Genomic DNA, 26081 nt, shown 5'->3' with positions numbered 1-26081 from the left:
CAGAAACAAATTTGAAGAAAGAGCAACCCGCTCTTAAGTTCAAGCCTATCAAAGGCCACACCAAACTCCACGTTCAAGTTGAACTCCAAACATAAATAACTCAGGGGTAAAATACCCAACCTACTGAGGCCTATTCAGTGAAGAAACAGGACCATTACGTGGCCTCCAAAATACCAACTTGAGAGGAGGCAAAACTGCACTCCTACTACACTTTATTTAAAACCTACTTGGCACTAGGCCGCTAATGCAAGGGCTAATCCCATACTAAAGAGGTGACTTATACAAGAAAACGATTTACATTACATTAGAAGGGAAGAAACGGTTGTGAAAATAAGTTCACCTCAAAGCAATATGAGTGGGAGCTCGAGAGGGTTAAGCACTCTCTATACCAATTTTTAGTTTAAAAAGATAGAATTGATAACAAGTGTCTTTACATTTTAGAGGAAAGTTACATGGTAAAAGGCTTCGGACCTGCCCCGAGAGTTAAACTGCTGAGCTAGCAAGAAAGGAAGTTATTAAAAGGCCATTACCTGGTGGTTGAACTGCTGCCCGAAGAAAGAGGCGCTACCCGCCCCCTGCTACGTACTTTACTCACTGATAGATGTTACTGAAGTGGCGCGGAGACCCGAAAATCATCAGTTTATATACCCTCGTGGAAAGTCCGAGGCGTTTCAGGAATGAGAACACCCGCCCACAAGCATTTTATTGGATAATGGCAAAACCTAATACACTAGACGAAGAAGAAACACCTTATTGGTGGAAAATTAATTACAGAAATTCCTTATTGCTCAAATTCAAAACTGGCGGAAAGAAAGGGTTAATATGGCCAACTTAAACAATGACTGAAAGAAATTTAACAAAGAACAAACTTATGAACCCAGAATTTCTCCAAAAACACAGTTCTTTCACTTCGCACTAGGGTGCAAATTGTAGTCCTTCAGTAGTGCCATCTAGAAGAGAATGTCCACACTTCTTACTACAGATAAAACAAAAACGAATCGAAACTGACATAGTTCAGAACACTTGAAAATTAATAGTAATGACATCTTCTGAGAAATCGTTGAATTAATATGGAAGTTAAAGTTCAGGCTTCCTCCAGTAGAGGAGTTTTAACTGGCGCAAAGTTTGAATTAGCGGCGTGGAGGTGTACCACCCGGTACAATTATTATTGTTCATTATTTGAGACCGGATTTCTTGGCGGAATTTTAGCGGATTTTAAGTAGTATTTAGCGGATCTTGAAAATATAAGTTGGCAACACTGGAACGTACTAGATAAGGCTGCTGTAGACGATCGTATCTCAAAATTGGAGACAGCTTATAGACTAACCAAAGTCATCTAGAGCAGGAAATACATTATCATGCAACGCTAATACCGTAGCAGAAACATAATGCCTGTATGCCTCCCGATGAATTACAAGTTGGAGAAGCTCGAGACCATAGAAAGAAGAATACCACAACTAATGTGGACCCAATACAGACTGAAACCAGCTGCAAACTTCAGAAGGGCAATGAAGTCCACGAAAATCTCAGAGACCATGAAAAATAAGACGTTATCATTTTTCGAAGTCCGACTCGTTGGCTGAATGGTCAACGTACTGGCCTTCGGCTCAGAGGGCCCGGGTTCGATTCCCGGCCAGTTCGGGAATTTTAACCTTAATTGGTTAATTCCAATGGCACGGGGACTGGGTGTGTGTGCTGTCCTCATCATCATTTCATCCTCATCACGAGGCGCAGGTCGCCTACGGGTGTCAAATAGAAAGACCGGCACCTGGCGAGCCAAACCCTTCCTGGGATATCCCGGCACTAAAATCCATACGACATTTCATTTCATTTCTGGGATATTTTACAGAATGAACAAAACCAGATTAAGGAAACAGTTATTCGACTACCTGTGGACAAGAGGACAATGACGGCGTGGATTAAGGGAGTTCGTAAATATCTAAAGAATTACAACATCCAGGAAGTTCAGATGTTAGACGGGAAAATATTTCGGTCCTTGATTCAAAGTCTGGAAGGGTTTCAAGTCGAAAGAACTGCAAAGACAGGAAGAGCCTGGACGGAAGATCGGAAGATCGGCGCCCATATGAAGGAGCAAGAGAAAACTTCAAAGAAGAATGGAATTGTAACATCACTCACCCCATCTGTGCAGGAGCATCGCGCATCACGACCGACACTGATCTAAACGATGTAAACTTCCAGTGTACACTGTGCCATATCAGAAGGCGAATTTTTATACCCAGTAATGGTATTAAACTCTCACTGAAACTCATGCTGCCGTTTCCAAAGTGTTAACATTCGCCTGGATTCTAGGTTTAAAGAGATGCCCACAGAACTGTTAAGCGTTAAATCCCCACGTCCGTCATCCGGTCTGTGCCAGCACCGAGACAATTCCCATCACTGAGTAAATAAGTCTGATATCTGCATGTCGAACTCTTATTGAATAAGCGAGCTTGTTGTCCGTGTACTATTCTCGATTGTTTTGTTGGATATCGATCCGCGAATGACAGCCAGGGAAGCCATATTATCAGATCGAGAGACATGGCAGATGACAGCTGACACGTCAGTCGGCTGGATTTAAAGCAGCCGCGGAGCCTCAGTTCTGGGTGAGCATACATTCCCTATCTAAAAGAATGCATATTTCATTCCTTCTTATCTCCTTTTGAAATTCACAATTCATAAAACGTAGGGCCAAGGAAGATCTATAAAAAGAAGTAAAAATATCGGAAAAGGACTCAAAAACTGGAAAAAATTGCGTAAAAATAGATCCAAATTCATTCACGAGTTTAGTTTTATTCACATGTTTAATGAAGGAATATAAAGTTTAAAATGCAAAATTCTGGTGGTACGCAACATGCAGCGCAAAAATATAAGAGTGAAAGACCTCTTCTTTCAGAAAGAAGAAGAGTAGTTCCGTGTTTGTTAAGAAGTGCTGCACTGATTAAAATGAAATGTTTTTCCACCTAGAATGAATTCAACGAACCTGTAATGGACGTCATGGAGAAAGAAATTGAAATTAGTTTAACTGGCTTAACCACACGAGGGTTACAGAAATTGGAATTCGGAAACCTCACCTCAGTTGGCTTTGCGGTTATCACAATAATCATGTCCAGGTTCTTAGGATTAAACGACCCCTGGGTTTCTTTAAGCATTACTTTCATTTTTCATTTCATTTCGCCTCTTAATACAAAAAGATATGTAAGCGGTTTTGGATGAAGTAATGATGATTATAATTGAGAATGGGCAGTACAAATGTCGTCGAAGGAAGGTGAATTTGAAAAAATAATTCGTTAAGACCTAAAAAAGAACAATAAGCCAAAAAGGCAAAAAACGTCAAACAAAACCCACAACTTGTTATGGCCCAGAATAAACATGTATTTTGGTGGGCCCTGTCTTCGGACCCTCGAGGAAAATAAAAGGACTTTTCCTCAACCTCCGAGCCTAGTGATAAGTGTCGCCCGTCGAGCATCTGCCTCAACTGCTCCCGTAACACATTAGGGCGTTTCGGGTTCTTTCTTGTCACTTCGGCGACTGTTTGACAGGAGAGCACAATTTCTTCGAATAATACGCAAAATTTACTGAATGAAGTTTATTAAACTTAAGTTTCAACATAAGTTCAATAACAGAAGAATCTATAAAGGTGGACAACTTTCATAAATTAAACACTCACATTCGATTAGAAAACAATGAATACCTGAAATAAATACATACCATAAAAGCCGATAAAACTAAAACTGTGAGTTAATCCACAATGCTAGAATTATCGGCAACTATACTAAGTCCTTAGGGCTTCTTCTGTATTTTATACAATTCTAGACTTAAGTTCACACTGAGAACTGCGTTTCACAGTTATGTCAGTGTTAGTCAAGCTTTGACGAGAATGGCCTAGTTCCTTTGAGCCAAGCAACCTACGTTCACAAGTGTAAATAAAATATTTTCCAGGAGCTCTTCTCCACATTCGAACGGCACGAAAGTTGAAATGAGATCAGACTTGGTCGTCAAGCCGAGAGATGGCAAGCGATGAATTGTCAGAGGTGAGCGTCTTTGTGGCCATAGTACCCGGTGCATTGCAGAACGGAGTACAGTATAAAACAAGAGCGAGTCTTCAGTTTGTGTGTTGATGAGAAGATCTGTAATTCTTTGTCTCTTTTTAAAAAATACATCTAGAATTCCTTTCATTCCAGTGAAGAAGCTCGCGGTGTCACGGCTACTGATAACACTCTTCGAATCGACATTTTATTTCTTTATTTACGGTATTCTATAAGTTAAGCCGAGAACAAGTTGAGGAAGAAAGAACATGATGACGTACACAGTACAGAAATGGAGAGAGATATGCACAATACAGAAAATAGGAAGGAAAAGTACGAAAGCAGGAATGAAGCAATTGATACCCGTATAGGCATAAATGAACGCATTATAAAGGTGAACTAAATTTGGATGTCTACTTGTTGCAACCAATGAATAGCCGTTGTTGACGCTGTCGGAAGGTCGTTGATAGTCCCGGAGTCAACTGCATGTGATCCGTCGCATTGTCTGGAACTCTTCTCCGCAGCACAGCTTGTAGCCCCAAGAATGAATTGGAGAGTCACTTCTTCCGTGTCCACTGCACACGCAGTTTAGTGGGACACATATGTACTCCTGGCAAGACTACTATTATCAAATACTGATATCCGCTCTTCATGGGCCTCAGAAGTACATTCTTTCTTTCAAATATTGCGACCCGGACTAAATTGTTTCATCAGTTTTTGAGCTGGCAGCAGGGAAGTGTGTCTAGAGTTCAGTCCGATTGAAGCTATTCTGTGGATGTCTTAATGAAGTGGAACTGATTTATTGATCAGTGCTTTATTTGCTCGTCAGACCAGGATGTTTATGCGGATTACACCTACAGGAAGAATGTGAATTCAGTGCACTGGAGTAATGAAATGTCGTATGGCTTTTAGTGCCGGGAGATCCCAGGACGGGTTCGGCTCGCCAGGTGCAGGTCTTTCTATTTGACTCCCGTAGGCGACCTACGCGTATTGATGAGGATGACATGATGATGAAGACAACACATACACCCAGCCCCCGTGCCATTGGAATTAACCAATTAAGGTTAAAATCCCCGACCCGGCCGGGAATCGAACCCGGGACCCTCTGAACCGAAGGCCAGTACGCTGACCGTTCAGCCAACGAGTCGGACAGTGCACTGGAGTTATTTTAATGTACCGCTGTGTCATTTTCAAGGCGGAGTCAATTTTTGAGGCCATTCAGCCAGAGCAGTATACACGAGACTTAGCGCTGTCGATCCCCAAGTGCTGGCAGGATCTACTTAGTTCGGCCGCAAGGTTGTAGGGATATTTACTGTATGGCTGTCTGTTCCAGTGTTACACAGAGATATTTCGGGTTTGGACTGTACGGTAAAATTTTGACATGAATAGTCCCTTTCAAGGAGGGCTGGCCCAGTATATTGCTCGATGAAGGTAAGGTGTTTCTATTTTGGTTGTGATAAGTGTCAGGCGCCAGATTTGAAATAAATTCATAAGTAAGCAGGGATCTTTCCTTAGCTTATCCTTAAGGCTAATAAATTTTGTGTGTTGGGTGACTATGTATATTTCTTCGGAGTAGGCAAACTGTCTAGAAACCGCATTTGGGATGACTGCGACATAAACACATAATGACGGAGGAGCTAAAATGGAGCCTTGCCGGAGTCGGTTGGTTAGTCTTGAACGTTTACTCAAGGCATTGTTCATGATCACCTGAATTATTGTATTTAAAATCATGCTATTCATTAGATTTGTAGTCTACGGTTTTTATGAGTTTGTACATTATCCTATCCTTCCATACAGTGTGTCGTCTGTGATGGTTGCTCCGGATTTTAATTTTTCTTCGAGTCCAGCTTCAGTGAATGTTGTCACAGCAAGTATTTGGTCTTCACAACTTCGGTCAGCTCTGAAGCCCTCTTTTTCTGCTTGGAGAATCTTGAAAATGGGTGGAGTGATTTTGTTGAAGATCAAACCTTCTAGTAGCTCGTAGGTTGATATTAATGGAGCTACAGCCTCTAAGAGCATTGGGCGGATTTTCAGACTACAAGAAATGAATAATCTTTGATCTCTTGAACTCTGGTGGTAACCGTCCTCTGTGTTGGATGGATGAACAAAGTCAGCAATGAGTGAGGAAATTATTGTTAATTTTGTCTAACCCTGGTCCCTTACACATTTTCAGTTTTTAAAGGCCATTGTAATTTCACCTGCGGCAAATGGTGCTGTTAGCTCTGGTACATAGAAATTCCATTTTCTTAGGTTTTGCAGGTTTCTTCTGATGACATTGGAATGTGCTTCGTCTGATTTAGCGTGGGATATCTGAATGATTTGCTCTACCATTCTATCTGGTTTGACTTCTGGAGGTGTCTAGGGTTCGTGGGAATGCCCTCCTAACTTCATTCAAAGGCCCTAAAGGGATTTACCAGAATGCACAATATCTAGCTCCTCAACCATTCTTGTCCATCATTCCTTTCTCTCTTCGTCTAGGCTGCGAATGTGTTTCTGACCGCTCAGTAGAAAATTTTGATAAATATATTTTTATTTACTTATTTATATATTTATTTATTTATTGACATATTTATTGATTTATTAATGACTTTCTGTTCATGGCGGAGTTCAGCCTGTTATTATGCCAAACCATACCAAAGCATACACCTGCATATACTATGACTACATTCATTTTAAAATCTTTACGTCGCGGTGACGATAGGATGAGGAGCGGCCGTGGGCTTAATTAAGGTACATTTTATAACTACTTAAAATTAAAAGTAAATTTAATATAGTCTAAAGTAGACGGAAAATGTAATTTAAATTAAATTTAAAATTCACAAAAATAACTTTAAAATTATTAAACGAAAGTACGGTATTTACTAGTATTAAAACTAAACTTGAAAATTTTAACTACGGTATAATGTTTATTCAATAATAGTTCTTTAATAATCTAACATTTGAAGGTGCTCCATGGAGTAATTCATTGAAATGCAGGTAAAATTCCAGCACATTCTTCTGAATAGCTTTACGTTACTTATGTCACTACTTTCAGCTGAGATAGAATTCCAGGAATGTAAGGTCCCCGGTACAAGTGAGTTGTTACACGTACTGCTTTGCTGAGTGGGGGATGGACAGCAGGGTGCCTTGAGTGTGCTCTACCTGAGGTGGGGAGGCAGTTGAAATCTATTCCGAGGTAAGCTGGTTTACCTGTTTGCAGTATTTTGTGTAGAAGAGAAACAGCATAAACTGACTACTTTCGCTACAAGTAGTGGTGTGACTAGCAGTGGTCTTACACTCATAGATCAAACTGTGATTGCTATTTTGAAGTAGCAGTGATTTTTAACTGTGACTCAGCCAACGCCATCTAGGATACAAGGCCACTCGAAATATGACCATCGTCACTCTGCGGCCTACAGGAGTACCGAGGAGTACGATGTCGTGCAGCATTCAGAACACGGGCGAACTCGCGCTAACGCTGAAAACAAATATTCATTTTCAGAATCATATTCTTAAAAGTTATATACATCACCTTTTTTTCAAAAAGTATGCCACCGTACGAATCAACAAGGACTATTTTTTATAATTGCTAGTTGATGTCCCCGTGCTTCCCTACGGGATTTTCAGAAAGACTGAATTTGTGGTTTTCCTAACAGAAGTCAACATAGGTCATTACAAAAAAGTCAGTAGGAATGTAGCGATTAAAGGCAACATTATCATATTAAATACTCGATCAAATGAAAAACTGCAGATTTTCTTACTTTTAACGAACAGTACTACAGTGCTGATCTAACAGTCCAAAGTTCCAGAGCTGGAATGACCAGGCCGCAGACAGCCGTGAAGACTCCTCGGCCATCACTCCGTTAAATATGCACTCAGCTCATTCGAGTCAGTGCCTCGGATTAGGGATTGAACAGCTAGAATGCTATGATGAACCAGTCTGTTACGTACCAGTAGTATCAGAAAATTTATGAACCAGAGGAATAACATCCTAAAGAAGAACTCCCCAGCCACTTCCCGCCAATATTCAGGTAGGCTGTTACACTCGGTACGACCGGGCGAGTTGGCTGTGTGGTTAGAGGTGCGCAGCTGTGAGTTTGCATCCGGGAAATAGTGAATTCGAACCCTACTGTCGGCAGCCTTGAAGATGGTAATCCGTGGTTTCCCATTTTCACATCAGACAAATGCTGAGGTTGTAACTTAATTAAGGCCAAGAACACTTCCTTCACACTCCAAGCTCTTTCATATCCCATCGTCGCCATAAGACCTATCTGTTTCGTTGCGACGTAAAACAAATTTAAAAAAATACTCGGTACGCAGCAGCAATGCTATCTATCGGAGATGGGTGGCACCAGAAGACACAAAGCACGTCACAACAAACAATGGTCAATGTAATGTTACTGTTGATCAATTTTATGAGCTTTCTATATTGTAGCCCTCACATTTAGGTGTTGTTTTTTCGACTCTGCTATATTAGGGCGTCTTATAAAATTATTTATAGCGTAGACTGTAGTTCCTTATTCTCCGGCTTTGCATACCGATTTTCATTAAATTCTGTTTACCTATTTTTCTCGTGACTCGGCGCTGATATGGACTTGGTAACAAAAATCCAAATTCATGAATATATCTGTGATCACAGCCGGTACAGTAACAATATATGACATAAATGATCGGAAATTTAACACTATATAACTTTAGTTATGCAGTATTTATCGATACGACCACTATTAACATAAATATTTGAGAATTAAATTGTAGGCCTTCCCGTAAACTACCATTTCACTCAGTGTGAGTAAAATTATTTATAACCTAGATTATAGCGACTTATTCCCCGACTTTTCTTACCGATTTCCATTAAGATACGACCACTAATAACATAAATATATGAGGATTAAATGTTACGCCTTCCCTCGAACTACCATTGTTGAGACTTATTCCCGGACTTTGTATACCGATTTTCATTAAATTCTCTTCAGCGGTTTTCTCGTGATGCGTGTATATACATGCAACTGCGACTTTGGTATGGGTCACAGTTAGACCTTTGAGTGTGATGCTGTAATACAGACAGACATTACGGAAAATTAAAAAGTGCATTTCCTTTTTACTGTGGACATGACTGATACAGAAATACCATCGTTTTTAAATTCTGAGCAATGTACAGAAAAAACTCTTATAGATTTGAGAGTTAACCAGTTGTCTTTTATCAAAATCACTGGTATAATTACATTTGAATTATTAAAAAAAGTAAACTCGTGTCCTCATCCCGAGGTGGTGCAGCTCTTTTCAGGCACACCCCCGATGGAGGTGAGATGCATATACCATTTCAACAACATACCAGCCCTCCTGGCAGGGCCCCGAGGATGGCAGCAAATAACACTAACCGTTACGCCACGGAGGCGGACATTTGAATTATAGAGCTGCTCTGTGAGGAGGAGAAAATGACTTCTTCTGACACTTTTCCCACACCTGGGGGGGGTCGTGGATTTGGCTCTGTTTTACGGCCGGATGCGCTTCCTGACGCAACTATATATATATGGAGGGATGTCATTTGCGTGTTTCTGTGCTAGTTGGTAGTGTAGCGTGTTGTGTGAATATGAAGAGGAAAGTGTTGGGACAAACACAAATATCCAGAAGTTTGTTTTTTTTTTTTTTTTTTTTTGCTATTTGCTTTACGTCGCATCGACACAAATAGGTCTTAAGGCAACGATGGGACAGGAAAGGCCTAGGAGTGGGAAGGAAGTGGCCATGGCCTTAATTGAGGTACAGCCCCAGGATTTGCCTGGTCTGAAAATGGGAAACCACGGAAAACCATCTTCAGGGCTGCCTACAATAGGGTTTGAACCCACTATCTCCCGGATACAAGATGAATTAATATGACGGGATAAAATCCTCGACCGGCCGGGAATCGAACCCGGGACCCCTCTGAACCGAACGCCTCAACGCTGACCACTCAGCCAAGGAGTCGGACAGGAGGAGGAAAAGACTATTCTGATAAAATGCCTAAAACTCACTCAGAGTTCGCCTGCTGCCACTTCTCTTGTTAGCAATACCACTAATTTTAGTACCGAATACTTATACTACTGTAATAGCGTAAAAACAAAAACAGTAGGCAAAATATTATGCCTACAACGTCACAAATCACAGATTAAAATACTTAGTCAACTCAACTGCTACCATCACAATTTTTCACTTTTAGACCTACAACCACAAGCCACAACCCAATAAACAGAATGAGATAATGAGAAGACTAAAATAAATCACAGGTTGGGAGGTTATAAATCCCACATGACAATAGCTCCTTTCAAAAATGGGCAAGATGGCTTTCACGGCCGCAGATTCTATTCACTTTCCCTTCCTGTGATCGTATGGCAATGTCGAGAATAGGTGTTTACAATCACAGCGCAGCCGCAACTGCGACTGTGGTGTGAGTCACAGTTAGTCTTGGACTTGTGAGTGTGATGCTGTGATTACTGATTTAGATTAGTTGCTACTGCTATCTTAACTGCTAGTCTGCTAAATGCAACTGGCTGCTGTTATTGGCCTTGCTGCGCGTTTCACGCTGGTTGATCACGTTAGTTTAAGGATTTCTCGCAGCACAGCGCTGCAGCCTGCGAAACATCACAATCGCAGTTAAGACCTGCTAGTCTGGCCAACCCGCTAGCAGGTTGAACTGTGAAAGAAAGAAAGAAAGAAAGAAAGAAAAATGCAATCAAAACCATCTTTGCAATTTCCTGCTTCCTGAAGTTCGTGAAAATATAATATGACGCTGTTTTTTTTTTGTTTTTTTGCAGTGTTTTGAACTTAAAATAATATTTATACCTTTAAATTGGCAAACAACAAAGTAGTAATTGAACAATAATTAACCAGAAAAATCTAAACACTTTTTGTTTTTAAAGTTCCACACTAATTCCATTTTCACGTTCACACTGTATGCCGGAGCACCCAGTTTGTGGAACCGCACTGCACTAGGTTAACATAGGCCAGCTAGTTTACTGGCATAATTCCCGAAGCACTTCCTTTTCGTCGGACAAGTAAGAGCTTTCCGTATCCGGACACTCATATAAGAGAAGACACTACCAGGACTTTTAGTGTGTAACACGCTGCGCACATAACACCCTAGTTGCAGCACTACTGCACTGTTCAGTTCAGATGGCCTCAAACTGAAGGTTGGATGTATTAACCAGTCAGTCGCAATGTAGACGTCTGACAGATTTGTAACGGTTTGTAATAGCCCCCTAAATTTTCTCCACACCTTTTGAATGATTTCACACTGAGCAAGTCTGTATCACTACAGTTCCTACAGAACGTGCACAGATCGCTTTCTTTCGTGTGTATGCGGTGTAGCTGACTATTCGTGGGTATTTTATCATGTGTACCATGTGTCTCGAGGTGTTTCAGGAACTGCACGATTCGATGCATTCCTCCAGACACGGTACCAGTTGACAATCAGCGCCGTCTTCATGATGTTAGGGTCTTGATATTGTTGTCGGAGCATGTGGTTGTACAACTTCTTCGTTTTTATTTCTGTAGATGTAAGGAGGTCCCGGGGAAGACAACTCAGTTCACATCTTAAGTATCTTGCATGCGGCGCGTGGTGATTGATATTATACACTGCCGATGGATTACGACTTTCACTGGGGTTGCACCATCACTTTAGAAATACTTTTGGTGTGGGGTGTCCAGGTGATTGCATAATTGCAAATTTCGTTTAAGGAAGAGCGCTTTGGTTTTTGTGAGCACGTCGACAAGAGCTATCCGAATGCCTAATAGTCGTGGCATAGGCAAGATTTGGCTTATCTACCAGATTTTGCTAAGCGCATATACGTTTACATACTGTATTCTGTGCTGCAGGAGTTGTTATTTATATTTAGCTTGTTGTAGAACGCCTTTCACAGTGGTGAGGGCATGGGACCAGCTCTTCTGAATCATCTTCTGCACGCTATTGAAAAATGTCACTCCTAATATCTTAATTTCCTCTGTTACATTCATCCAGGGTGGAAGATATCTTTACCCTCTACTTCTATAACCTATCAGCATGATCTTGCTCTTCTGAAAGTTCAGAACTGCTCCAGAATAGTGACCGTATCTCTAGTTGCGTGAGTAGCTGTTGGAAATCTGTGTTGTGGTCGAAAATCAGAGTGACATAATCAGCATAAGCAAATATATGCAGGTTACTGATGAGATTGTGCGCTTTAAATTACTAATAAAGGGTTCTAACGAGATAACAAACATTACCATAGATAAAGAACAACCCTACCGAAATCCCCTCCCAATTCTGATTGTACCTGTTAGGTAGCCATTCACATTAATCCTGGATGTTCCACCAATCACTATTTTCTCAATTACTGACGTAAATTGGGCTTTGAAACCCACAGCTTTAAATACCTCCAGCAGATATCTGTGATTTACTCTATCAAAAGCACGGTCAAAATCCAGTGAAATGAGCTGTCTACGTTGATTTTCCGTCAATGATTTGCTTATTGCGTCTCGAATGTCACAGACGGTATTAAGGATACTGCGTCCTTGGACTGCACCGATTGATGACTGAATGTTGCGTCCTCAACAAAAGCGCTAAGTCTACGTTTCAAACATCGGGTGAGTATCTTGTAATCGAAATTTAAAAGAGTTATGGGACGATAGTCAGCCGTAGTCTTGGGATGCGTCATTTTTGGAACGAGTACTATTACACCTTCTTTCATCCGATCAATATTCCTTCCCGATTCAAGAGTATTTTTAAAGCCTCAATGAGTTCATTCTTAATGACCGGCCACAGCACGGCATAGAATTCTTTTCCCAATCTATCTATTCCGGAAGACCTATTTGATGCGGTTGTTATGATAGCTTGGTACACTTCTTCTGTTAACAACATGCATAAGTTGTCTTCATTGCAAAGCCGTACTCGTCCGCATATGCCGTCAAAAACCGGTCTTGGTGATCCACAGGTGTATTGGAGTCATCCCCGTACAAGTTTTAATGGTGTCTGAAATTTGTGAGTGCTCTTGGATCGTCCTTTCTTCAGAGTTAGGAAGTTTATGAATGCATTTCTGTCGTCCCTTACGACATGCTCGGATTAGATGGTAAACTGAAGGCGTTTCCTCACTATCACTTGTTTTATTCTGCGATAAACCATGGGTTTGGTAGGGTCTTCTGCATATAGCTGGCGTAAACATTGATAGTGAAAGTCAGTTGTATGCCTATAGATGCGATGGCACTGGGAGCTATACGCCTTCATGAATGTCATAATTCGGGATTTCGCATATAACAGCCACCAGTCCAAGGTGTCATTATATCGGTTCATGTGTCGCCCCCATCTTTGCCATACTGTGGAAAATTGTTCTCGTAACTCTGTATCCAGTAAGATAGTTTGATTTAGTTTCCACGAGCCTCTTCCACGGGCTGGGCCTGGAGCTGGTTGCCGTAATTTGCATATATATATGCACAATGATTAGAAAATTCCGCAGGACATACATCCACTTCGCGTACTTCTCCCTGAAAATTATTGCTGACATAAATTCGATCTGATCGGGAGGCTCCTGTGTTGTAGAAATAAGCGTATCCGGCATATGGCGACCTTTTTAGTTCCCAAGTATCTTTCAATTGCAGCCCTTGTATCAAAGCAGCCAAAGCTGGACGACTTTGATAGGAACCAATTTGGTCTTTCGCTGACATGACGGCATTAAAATCGCCCCCAAGTATCATGTTACCTTGGAACTGTTGAATAAGATGAAGTATATCTATTGTAAAAAAACTGTCGTCTTTCAGATCTGGCCTGCGAACCTGAAGGTGCCATAGACATAAACAATCAGTAGATCTCTAACACGTATGATGATCTCTCGCGCGTTCAAGAGAATGATAGGGTCAGTGTATGGGATGCTGTCCTTAATGAATATAGCGGTACCTCGTTTATTCTCATTTACATTCACAAGAGTTTCGTAGCTAGGAATGGGCTGCAGATCGATTGAGGCAACTTCATGTAGTAGAGCAATATCAATGTCCTGGTCTCGGATGAGTTGTTTGAGCAGCAGTTGCTTTTTTAAAGTTTGTATACAGTTTATATTCATTGTCATTACCGTATACGTTAATAATATTGCTATAATAACAAAAATGGTTAGTCTATGTCCCATGTGCAGAATCGATCACCTGAACAACCTGACGAGTGTCTACTTTTTTATTCTGGGGCCCTTGGGGCTTATGTATGGCTGCGTTGCCTTATGCGTGGCCTCTTTTCAGGACCGTACTGTTTTTAGTTTAGAGGGGTTCGTCACCGGAAGTGGATTTGCGAAAGACGGCGAGTTACTGATCTCCCTCCCTGTGTTGTCCGACTCTTTCTCTTCAACGTTGTCTACATCCTTTAACCATCGATTCAGAGGCGCCTTAAGTTCACCAGTCTCTCCTGTTGGAGAGTATAGTGGGATATCAAGGGTTGACTGTTTACGTGTCCTATCGGAGATGTTCTGCAGGGAATCTTCACTAGACTGAGTTGACATTTCACTTGTGTACCCGTCATCTATCTGTGTGTTCTCAATATCTTGTCTAGTACGAAGTTCCGTATTCATGTAAATAATGTCCTGTTGGCTAACAGCAGAACTACTTTTTGTTTGTAAGTGTATCTGTTCATTCTGAAGTTGATTATTTTATTGTGATTCCTGTTCCCGGGACATGTTTGCCTGCGTGAGCGGCCGCAGTGCCTCAGAGCTTTGTTTACTTTCTAGCGCCTGAGGCTGGCTAACCGGCTCTGTGCTCTGTTGTGACTCTCTAGTATCTGGGGTGTTTAATGCAACTTTCTCCGTGTTGTGGTTATCTTGTGATGGCGTATTCGATATCGGAGGGAAGTCTGCATTATCTAGTTGTCCCCGCTGTTCGTCTGGCTATTATTGGGTGGAACTACCGATGGGGGTAGTGGTCGACTAGTCGCACGAAGTGTTTCCAGGCGCCTCATAGGGTATGAGCGCCGTGGACATCGGGGGCATTACATATCGCGCACGTCTTTTCTTGTCCGTCGCAGATAACTTGACCTCGAAACCCTTCTACAGTAATAAAGGACGGAATTTGTTGTTTTAATTCGATTTGAATTTGCCTTATTCCATTAGCTACAGGGAGTTTGTAGTGTTGGGACCAATATTCATCCGCGATCCTTTTAACAATACCATACTTGGAGAAATGGGTACCAATTTTTTCGTTAGGAATTTCTGGAGGAATGTTACGAGTATGACTCTCGTAGCCACTATACCGGCTTCAGATATTTCCACTGGAACCCGTTCACCATTAAACAAGGAAACACTAGTTTGTCCAGCATAGTTATTCAGCAATCTATCTAATATATTTCGTGAGATTACCTTTATATATATATATTGAGTTTGTGGTGGCATCCAGTTGTAGAGCTTCCAGCTGATCCATGTTGACCTTCAATGTCTCTGATACCCATACATGAATTTCGGCTGCAGATGGACGAGTTTGATTCCCTTGAAGGGTACCTTTCAGGGAATTCTTCCTGATTTCTTGCATTGTTTTTTCTTACGGGTACTGTTTACACTTTCACTAGTTAAGTATTTTAAGTCACTAAGTGGTACGATACTGTTTGACTTCACACGGAGCGCTGTGTAACCGGTCGACCTGCTCCGGCCACTGCTTGGACGGAACTCATTGCCTCTGTTTAAATTCTCATCATTAATAGACGAGTGTACCGAGCAGAAATGAGAGTAAATACAGTTTTTGAAGTTTATAACGCGTGATGTTGTCAGAAGTTCGTGCCTCGGAGAGGGTGGATTGTAGGAGCGCAGTGTCCTAGAATGAAAATGAGTGGAGCAAACAGGCTGTTGTAAAAGTCTACCTGTTTTGAGCTAGATTGCTCAACACTTACAAGTTATTGTGCCAAAAATATTCCCTATTGTACCTGATTTTTGACTTTAAGTCATTGTTATTGTGGGAGCTCATTGTTCACTGTTATTTGGTGTTGCTTATTCAGATTACCTATCAAATTTTAAACTAAAAAGGGTAAGGTAAGAGTTATTCTGCACGAAGGCAGGTCCGAACCTCCGCAGAGGTGTTCCTGAGCCGGAGTTTACATGCGGTAGGGTAGCCAGTTCCTTTCCGCTCCTCCATTCCCTTACCCCCCACCAACAGCGCGTGACAACCCATTCAACTTCTGACCACGCCCAATGTTGCTTAACTTCGGAGATCTCACGGGATCCGGTGTTTCAACACGGCTACGGCCGTTGGCAGCTTAAAAAGGGAAATAAATAAAATTTCATGACTTAGTGCTGTAACTTATGCTCACTTCTCTGTCCACTCCAGCACCTTCTTACACCTCTGAAAACCAAGAAAATCCAGTAATAATAATAATAATAATAATAATAATAATAATAATAATAATAATAATAATAATAGCGAATTAAGAAACCTATTAATGGTCTCCATATCGAGGATAAACACTAATGTTGAAGATGGTACAAGTACCTGGTACTGGAACCTCAGGAAATAATAAATATTAAAAATCCTAACCCGGTAAAACAATTTACCCGATACCCTTTGAAACAAAGATCAGAATGCTAAGCAGCCATACATCCAAGTAATGTTTAGGTGTCAATAAAGGTATTTATTTCAAGAGTTCATGTTTGATAAAGTTTTCCTATTGAAGAATATGCACTGTCATTCGTAATCCAGAAGAAAGCTTAATCACTTTCATACTATCTTTGATAAAAGTATGTAACAAGGGTGTATTGAGGAGTAATTAACTTATGAGCTTGTGCAACTGTTGCTGCTAATGGACATAACTGATAGAGCTGTGCAGATACACTTTGGTAGTACAAAGTTCTGATGCTGTTATCTTCTACGTCCGACAAGTGCGAAGTAACTGTCATTAAAATGGCTGCACGCTTACTTTCTCTCTTACTTGTACATCATCCTGAGATAGTGGGATGTTTTCAAACGAAACAAGCTGTAGTTTGCAGCCTTGAGTCATGAGATCTGTAGCTCCAGCCGACCCCGTAACAAAGAAGCAATTAAAAATTGAACACAAACATGTTTTTAGGTTTGTATACCCATCGTGACATGGATGCCAAGTTGTTCGTTTGACTCATCAGTCCACAGACAGGTCTCCTGTCCTGTTCTAAACGTTTCCACGTAACTGCTACTTGCTACATCTGCTTGTCCTGTCCATAACTTGGTCCACCCTATCATTCTAAACTTCCCTCGAAAACAAGCTGAAAAAGTCATGGGTGCCGTAAGATATGTCCTATCTTTCTATCCCTTCTTCTCGTCAAATTTATCAAAATCGATCTCCTCTTACCAGTTCGACTCAGTATCTCTTCATTCGTGATTTTATCTACTCAACTCACCTTCAGCATTCTTCTGTAAGACCACATTTCAAATTCTTCGAATCTCTTTCTTTCTGAGCTATTTATCTCCCATGCTTCACTTCCATACAATGTCGCGCTTCAAACGAATATCTTCAAAACAATTTTCGACGTTCAAAAGGAGCAAATTTCTGTTCTGAGGAAGGGCCTTTTTTTGGTTGTGCTAGTCAGCATTTAATGTCCTGCCATCATTACTTATTTCACTACACAAGTAACAATATTCATCTAGTTAATTTAAGAATCGATTTCCTGCATCACCTCACTTCGTTCGACTGTAGTTCATTACTTTGGTTTTGGACTCCTTTCTTTTCACCTTCTCACAGACTCTGTCCATCAATTTCTCCACATCTTCTGCAGACTGAGACAAAATAACATTATCATCGTCAGTTCTCAGGGTTTTGATTTCCTCTCTTTGTATTGTGATTCCCATTTCAAATTGCTCTCTTATTTCCTCTAGCACCTGTTAATGGAGGGGACTAAATGCAGCCTTTCCGCACTCCTTCATGGATTGCTTCTTCCTTTCCAAAGCCCTGCAATCTTATCACTGCGGACTGATTCTAATACAGATTGTAGAGAGATATTCTTTCTCGGCATCTCGTCTCTATCACCTGCAGAATGCGAAACAGCTTGGTCCACCCAGAATTATCGAATGCCTTTCCTAGATCCACAAATACCATATAGCATGTATGACTCAAAAAGGCGAAATGTAAAGGCAGATCTGTTATAAATTTATTTGTATAACTTAGATGTCTGTTTTTTACATTGTCGACCATCCCATCTCATTCAATAGGAAGGCTGCTAAGCCAAGAACGCTGAGTACTGGGAGAAAGATGCAGACCTAAGTGACATACACTAATTAGTATTGTGCGAACGAAGGCAGTTGTAATTCCTCGCTGTATTCAAACGCTCGCCTTTTCCATATTATTAGATAGAACCAGGTTTGTTTGTAATGAAGAATCCGCTGTCGCGTTGTTAAACCTTTACCCAGCGTCAGATTTTAATTAACTCGTTTGCAACATTACCCCTACCTATCATCTGCGTGACCGGTGATTGTGGTGATCAGCACACGACGGGAGACGTCAGGCGGCCATGTTCTCGCTAGCGAGCAGGAGGAATCCCAACACTAATTTGGTTAAATATAGTTCGTTATATTAATATTCGTACCAAGACGTACTTAGCTTCACATTCCACCTTTAAGGGCCGAGAGACCACAGTATGAGGTAAGATGTTATTAGCAAACTTGTTTTCTGCGGTAGCCTGGTACAGTATGTTGCAAAAGAAACGGCGCAAACATGTTATTGAATTACACGAGAGGACCCGCGCATTGTTCGTTATAACTAGGTCAGATCACATGTCTTGATATAAAATTTCTCCACGCGCTGCACTCCTACTTTCTTGGACGTTCGATTTTAGGATTTGTATTACCTGTCAATTATATGCAAAGTGAATTTTTTTTGTACTTTATTTTTACAGTGATTGATAATTTGCGAATACTTTTATAAATTTTATTTTGCGTCACATCGACACAGACAGGTCTTATGGGGACGATGGGATAGGAAGTGGCTGGGAGTGGGAAGGGAGCGACCATTAAGGTGGCAGGTGTGAAAATAGGAAACCACCTCCAGAGCTGATGACAGCTGCGTGACCAAACCACACGCCCGGATTTAGAGTTATTGTTGTGCTGTCGTTGAAGCAGTCCATATTACACTGTACAACAATGAAAATGTTTCGGGCCGAAATATAGCCTATTCTTACGTATTTCCACCTGGTGAATTCAAAAATTACCATAAAAATGACCGATTAGCTCTTGCTTCGGATATAAAGTGCCATATACCTTTTTAGAGTTTCGGCGGAAATTTGTTTTGGAAGTTGGCGCCCCTGTCAACTGACAAAACACAACGTTCTAAATCTGTTTGTAGGGTATAAACATAAGTACTGTTGCTGTGACTATGAGTTTCTGTTTCAGTTGGTCCAGAATTTCTGGTTTTGGAGTGCTTTTAACGTGTAAAATTTGTTAAATCAACATGCCACGAAAATGTGTAAATTCCGTGAGACTTTTTTTGTTACATTTGCGGTGAAATAACATTTTCGTCACAGAAACGCAATCTGATGCCTCTTGTGAAGACTGCCTATCATCATTATTTTGGTATCAAGGCAGGGGACCAGGATAACTCATGGGCTCCACATATATGTTGCAGCTCGAGTTCTGTTATACTACGAGAATGGATGGAAAGTAAAAATCGATCTATGGGTTTTGCTGTAACTTGGTTTGGCGGCAGCCTACATACCATACAGAAGAATGCTATTTCTGCTTGACTCCACCAATTAAGTCAGGATTGTCAATGAAGGAAAGAGGAACCGTTGAATAACCAAATCATCGATCTGCTATTCGACCTATTCCACATTCAGGTAGTTCACCAGTTCCTACTCCACATCAAAATTATGAAATGAAAATAGAAAATGAAGACAGCGTAGAAGTAAAAGAACCCAACAAGCCTTACTCATCCCATGACCCTGATTTTGAGCAAAAACATGATAAACCGAACAAACTGAGTCAAGCGGAATTGAGTGATCTCATTCGAGACCTTCACGTAACACAAGATAAGGCAGAACTTCTAGGGTCAAGACTACAGCAATAGAATCTTCTCCAACGTTATGCCAGGTTATCGCAGTATAGACAACGTCAGAGCGAACTACTTCCTTTTTTCCAGAAGAAAAACGATCTTGTTTCTTGCTGGGACGTTAATGGTTTGATGAAAAGTTTGAATGTGGAACATGATCCAACTGAATGGAGGCTATTTATAGATGCCTCCAAGCTTGGCTTGAAAGCTGTATTACTTCACAACGGCAACTACCTTCCATCTACTTCTGTTGGTCATGCAGTTCACACGAAGGAGACTTATGCAAACATGACAGCACTCCTCGGCGCAGTCAAATACACTGAACACAAGTGGAAAATCTGTGGCGATCTAAAAGTCATAGCTGCACTCTTGGGAATGCACCTGGGATACACTGAATACTGCTGTTTAGTTATGTGTGTGGGACGTTAGGGATAGAAAATCACATTATATTAAAGCAGGCTGGCCTACAATAAATCTTAACTCGAGCAATAAAAATGTTGTTTCTGAGCCTCCTGTGGACACAAAAGATATTCTTCTTCCACCCCTACACATAAAGCTCGGTTTGATGAAAAATTTTGTTAAAGGTGTACCGGGTGGTACACCTCCATGCCGCTAATTCAAACTTTGCGCCAGTTGAAACTCCTCTACTGGAGGAAGTCTGAACTTTATCTACTGTGTTAATTTTCTAGTTTTTCTGAAGATGTCACTACTTGTAAATTTTGAAGTTTCTGAACTGGGTCGTTTTCGATGTATTTTTGTTTTGCCTGTAGTAAGAACTGTGGACATTCTCTTCCAGATGGCACTTCTGAAGAAATACAATTATGCACCCTAGTGCGAAGTGAAAGAACTATGTTTTTGAAGAAATTTTGTGTTTATAAGTTTGTTCTTTGTTAAATTTCTTTCAGTTATTGTTTTTGTTGGCAATATTAACCCCTTCCTTCCGCCCGGTTTGAATTTAGCCAATCCCGAATTTCTTTAATTAATTTATGACCAATCAGGTGTATCTTCTTCAACTTGGATATGTTGCTTAACCCTAGCCAATAAATTCTTGTGGGAGGGTGTTCTCATTCCTGAAACGCCTCGAACTTTCCGCGAGAGTAAATAAACTGCTGATTTTCGGGTCTCCGCGCCACTTCAGTAACATCTTTCAGTGTATAAAGTATGTAGCAGGGGGCGGGAAGCGCCTCTTTCTTCGGGCAGCAGTTCATCCACAAGGTAATGGCCGTTTAATAACTTCTCTTCTTGCTAGCTCAGCAGTTTAACTCTCGGGGCAGGTCCGAAGCCTTTTACCATGTAACTTTCCCTTAAAATATAAAGACACTCGGTATCAATTCTATCTGTTTAAACTATAAATTGGGATAGAGAGTGCTTAACCCTCTCGAGCTCCCACTCATATTGCTTTGAGGTGAAGTTATTTTCTCAACCGTTTCTTCCAGTCTAGCGTAATGTAAATTGTCTTCTCATATAAGTCACCTCTTTAGGATGGGATTAGCCCTTGCATTAACGGCCTAGTGCCAAGTAGGTTTTAAACAAAATGTTTTAGGAGTGCAAGAACGCCTCCTCTCAAGTTGATATTTTAGAGGCCATATAATTGACCTGTTTCCTTACTTAATAGGCCTCAGTAGGTTGGGTATTTTCTTTTTACCCCTGTTTTCATGTCCTTCGAGGACAACTTGAAAGTGGAGTTTTGGGTGGCCTTTGATAGGCCCGAACTTAAGAGCAGGTAGCTCTTTCTTAAATTTTGTTTCTGCGCGCCTCGAGGAGGCTTTACGGTGTAATTGGGAGCAAGTGCTCCTGGGCATGATTGGGGTCTTCTGCCCCTTTGTTGAATTGTGTATATTGTAAAGTTGGGCTTTTAGCTCAAGAATTGTGTGTCTGGCTCTCGGAGCCCAAATCCTGTAATCATTGTAATTGTACATTTTCGAATTGTGATTCGGCTACTGAGTACCTGTTCTATTTGTTATTTCTTAATCTTTAAAAGAAAATATAACCTTGTTAAATTCTATCTTAACTTTAATTTCGTATTTTGGGACCTGTTCACCCCCGCACCTTCTTTCACCTCTGCCGTTCCACAGATACCTCGGAACAAAATATATGAACCAAGAATGACAGGTCTTTAAGTGACAAATTTCCTACATTAAGTGATGCAGAAATTAAGGAAGGCATTTTTGTTGTGCCAAAAATTCGTATACTTATAAAGGATCCTGCGTTTGAACGAGTTTTAGAGGAGAAAGAAAAGGAAGCCTGGGAAGCCTTCAACACAAGAGATGATAAATACATTCACTTGGTGACAGTGCTTCTGCAAAAATACCATCAACTCGGATGCAACATGTCTCTTAAAATCCATTTTCTTCACTCCCACCTAGACTTTTTCCCTCCTAGTTGTGGAGCTGTCAGTGATGAACACGGAGAAAGGTTCCATCAGGATATTTCTGTAATGGAACAATGATTTCGAGGCCGCTGGAATGAAGCACTGTTTGCGGATTACTGCTGGTTTCTGTGTGGGGATGCTCCGGAACTCGCTTATAAGAGGCAGGCCATCACATGCTTCTCTTCAGACCCAACCACCTGCTAGGTACAACTCTTAAAATATTACTGTCATTTTTAAAGTTTCAAACAGACTTGCAATGTTGTTGGCATATGTCACTAAAATGTATCGTTTTCTCGCGATCTGTTAAAATAAAATACTTTCAGGTATTGAATATCACAGAAACTAGAGCCAATAAATATGTTTCTTTCTGCTATTCATCCAACCCTAAATCAGTAAGAATTGACTCACGAAGTGAAGGAAACATTCAAAGTTTTTATTTTACAGTGTTATCAGGGAAGTAATTGATCCTTCAGAATAATAAAACTAATTGATAACTGTACTTACACGTCGCCTTGCATATATTATGCTAGGGGCTTTACGTCGTACCGACACAGATAGGTCTTATGGCGACGATGGGATAGGAACGGCCTAGGAGTTGGAAGCGGCCGTAGCCTTAATTAAGGTACAGCCCCAGCATTTGCCTGGTGTGAAAATGGGAAACCACGGAAAACCATCTTCAGGGCTGCCGATAGTGGGATTCGAACCTACTATCTCCCGGATGCAAGCTCACAGCCGCGCGCCTCTACGCGCACGGCCAACTCGCCCGGTGTATGTATATATTATGAACACAATACCAGCTGTCACTGGAAATTTCACTAGCCGGCCTAATGAACCCCAAAACTATGAATTCAGTTTGGATCTTGGTCAATTTCTACATTTTCTCTTTCATCCCCTTATGACCCGCATGCCAATGGAGACTGAAAAAGTACTTCACTGCGTCCATAGTGTCACAGTTCATCTCAGTGACCTTGAAAAGTATGAATTCAACACCAATATTAGTCGTTTTTAATGAACTCTACATGCCATTCCCTCCCAAACTGCAATGGTAGAGCTTAGTTTACAGGTAGACAACTATGCTGGAACGTGTGTATACTGTATAATCCCGGTCATTTTGGACATTTTCTGTTTCACCTCTTGTCACACCCCCACCCGCGCATGCTGATAGGGGCTGAACTTGGACATAAATGTCATGTCGAGTGTCAGTATTCAACTCAGAAATCCAGAAAAATATTATAGTAGCTCTATTAACTCAAGGGGCAAGTTTGGTTGACATTGCTGGTTTGATTATAGACGCTGTTATTTCTAATCGTCAAGCTATTTAACTGTGCCGATTGCTACTTAACTGTGTGCAGCCCGCTAGGTAAAGGATGCACGGCGGGTAAGGGTGGTTTTAGGATTACTCAAATTTCACTGAGACCTGTCAACGCCTGAGAGGTACCTCCGGAGAAAATGAAGCAGATCCATCCTGTTTAACGGACAGCACACGTACCACCACGTGTCCCATACTGCTTCTGAAGGACATTGAATGTTTGCTGTAAAGTCGCAGTTATCTCCTCTGGTCATAAGTCTTGCAGACTGATTATTTCAACATGACTGTGAGACCCGGTGAGTAGGAAGAGTTGGCGAATGCAGTTCTACGAAAATTTAGGCGTTCTCCAAACTGTCATTGCAGAAGGGTAACTCTATCGTACGGCGTTTGGAGCCGGAATTGCAAGAGGACATGTTCGGTTCGCTTGGTGCAGTCCTTGTAAGGCAAGTCCTCTACGCTGGGTGGCATTTGCCTTGTATGGAAACGGCGTCCTTTTTAGTGGAGGATAGTGTTGTGAGTGTGCGAGTTCCATTCCACGAGCAAGGGAATGACCATCTAACGTTAAATTCTCCGACCCGGCCGGGAATCTAACCCGAGTTCCTCTGAACCAGAGGTTACCTTTCAGGCAAGGAACCTGACTCCCCCCTGCAGCGTCGGCTGTATCTTGATGGTGCTCCATCCATTGTCATTCGAAGCGAAAGTTTGTGGCCCGACTAAATCGGTGCATATCTCGCACAAAATGAAGTCTTCATGGTTGACTGTTTTGAATTATGTGCAGCGTCGTGAACGAAACGACGGCCAAATATTCCACGACAAGACACGGCGCACAATATCGTAATCCAAGAACTCATTTGTGGATTCTCTGTAATAACATCAGGCTAATCAAACACTAAAAGGACCAGGTGTTTGTCGGTTGATACCGCCATCAATGTGAATATGGTTTTCAAACGTAGCAGTTGAAATCTGAATCCTCACGAGTCACTGACAAAAATGTAATCGGGTTGCTCATTTATTTCAGTAAGAATCTCAGCAACTTGAATGAGGAATGGAAATCCACCCAGGTCGTTTAAGATGCGCCGAACAGGCCGAGATTCAGCGATGATCGCAGATTCCACTTTGGGGACTGTAACACCTGATTGGCTGAGCAGAGTATTTATTCATTCACTCATGCATGAGCACAATTCATGGTACCTTGTCTTCTTCATCGTCGTGTGTACTGTGTGTGTGTGTGCTAATAGTGGAGGCGGGGGTTCCGCCCTTCATCGAGCAGTCCAGCGCAATAAGATAATGGCAGCCATTTAACAAACTGGGTGATAGCCTCTGAAAGCTAGCCCAAGGGGAGGGTTTCCTAGCTTTTATTATGTAACCGTTAATTTCCAATCTTCATTTATGTAAACTTCATCTTCAAATGTAAATCTCGGAACTAGCCTAGAAACTTAGACGAAATTCGAGAATAGAGAGTGTGACACCCACTCGAGTTTCCTATCAAATTGACTTAGAAGTGACTATGATTTTGTAACCGTTTCTGTCTGTAGCTTTTGTAACTTAAATTCTCTCCATCTAGTCACCTGAGTACTATAGGCTTAGCCTCTGTAACTAAAGCCCAAATAGGATTTTATATTTTAAGTACAAGTGTCAAGGAGTGCAAGTGTCCACCTCCGCATAATTTTGATTTTGAGCCAGTAACTTTAACCTGTGCGTGTGTGTGTTATTTTCAAAAAGGCCCGGTAGAATGAGTATTCGATACTCGTTTATGTTAAGTGGTTAAACAGTTGAGTGTTTAAGACGGCAAACACGTTTTGAATTGTAAAATGTAGGTAGTGCCTCGAGAGGCCTGGAAAGTGTAAATATTAGTGAGCAAAGGTGCTCCGGTTGTAAATGTAAACGTTGAAGAGCATTGTTCCTCTTTCTATTCATGTAGAGGTGTTAGTATACTCTGCATTGTGTTGATTTTCCTGATTTCTCCTATCTTGTATCTAAGCTATCGAGCTAGTTCTGTAGCTGAAATCTTGTTCCGTCGCTGAGTGACTTGTTTTGTGAAAATTTAGCACAAAAAAGGCAAAAAGAAACTTTATAGGTTTTAATTAATCCTTTGATTAACTTCTTTCACCTCTGTCCACCACGGTATTCGCGTAATAATAATAATAATAAGAATAAGAATAATAATAATAATTGTACCGGGCGGTACACCTCCACGCCGCTAATTTAAAATGTGCGCCAATTGAAACTCCTCTGCTGGAGGAAGTCTGAACTTTATCGACGGTATTAATTTTCAAGTTTCTCGGAAGATGTCACTACGTGGAAAGTTTGGAGTTTTTGAACTGTGCCACTTTTGATGTATTTTTGTTTTACCGGTAGTAAGAAGTGTGAACTTTCTCTTCTAGAGGACACTACTGAAAACTACAATGGTGCACCCTAGTG

Source organism: Anabrus simplex, chromosome 5 (assembly GCF_040414725.1).
Source record: "Anabrus simplex isolate iqAnaSimp1 chromosome 5, ASM4041472v1, whole genome shotgun sequence".
Lineage (NCBI taxonomy): Eukaryota > Metazoa > Arthropoda > Insecta > Orthoptera > Tettigoniidae > Anabrus > Anabrus simplex.
Note: the sequence above shows the minus strand (reverse complement) of the source record.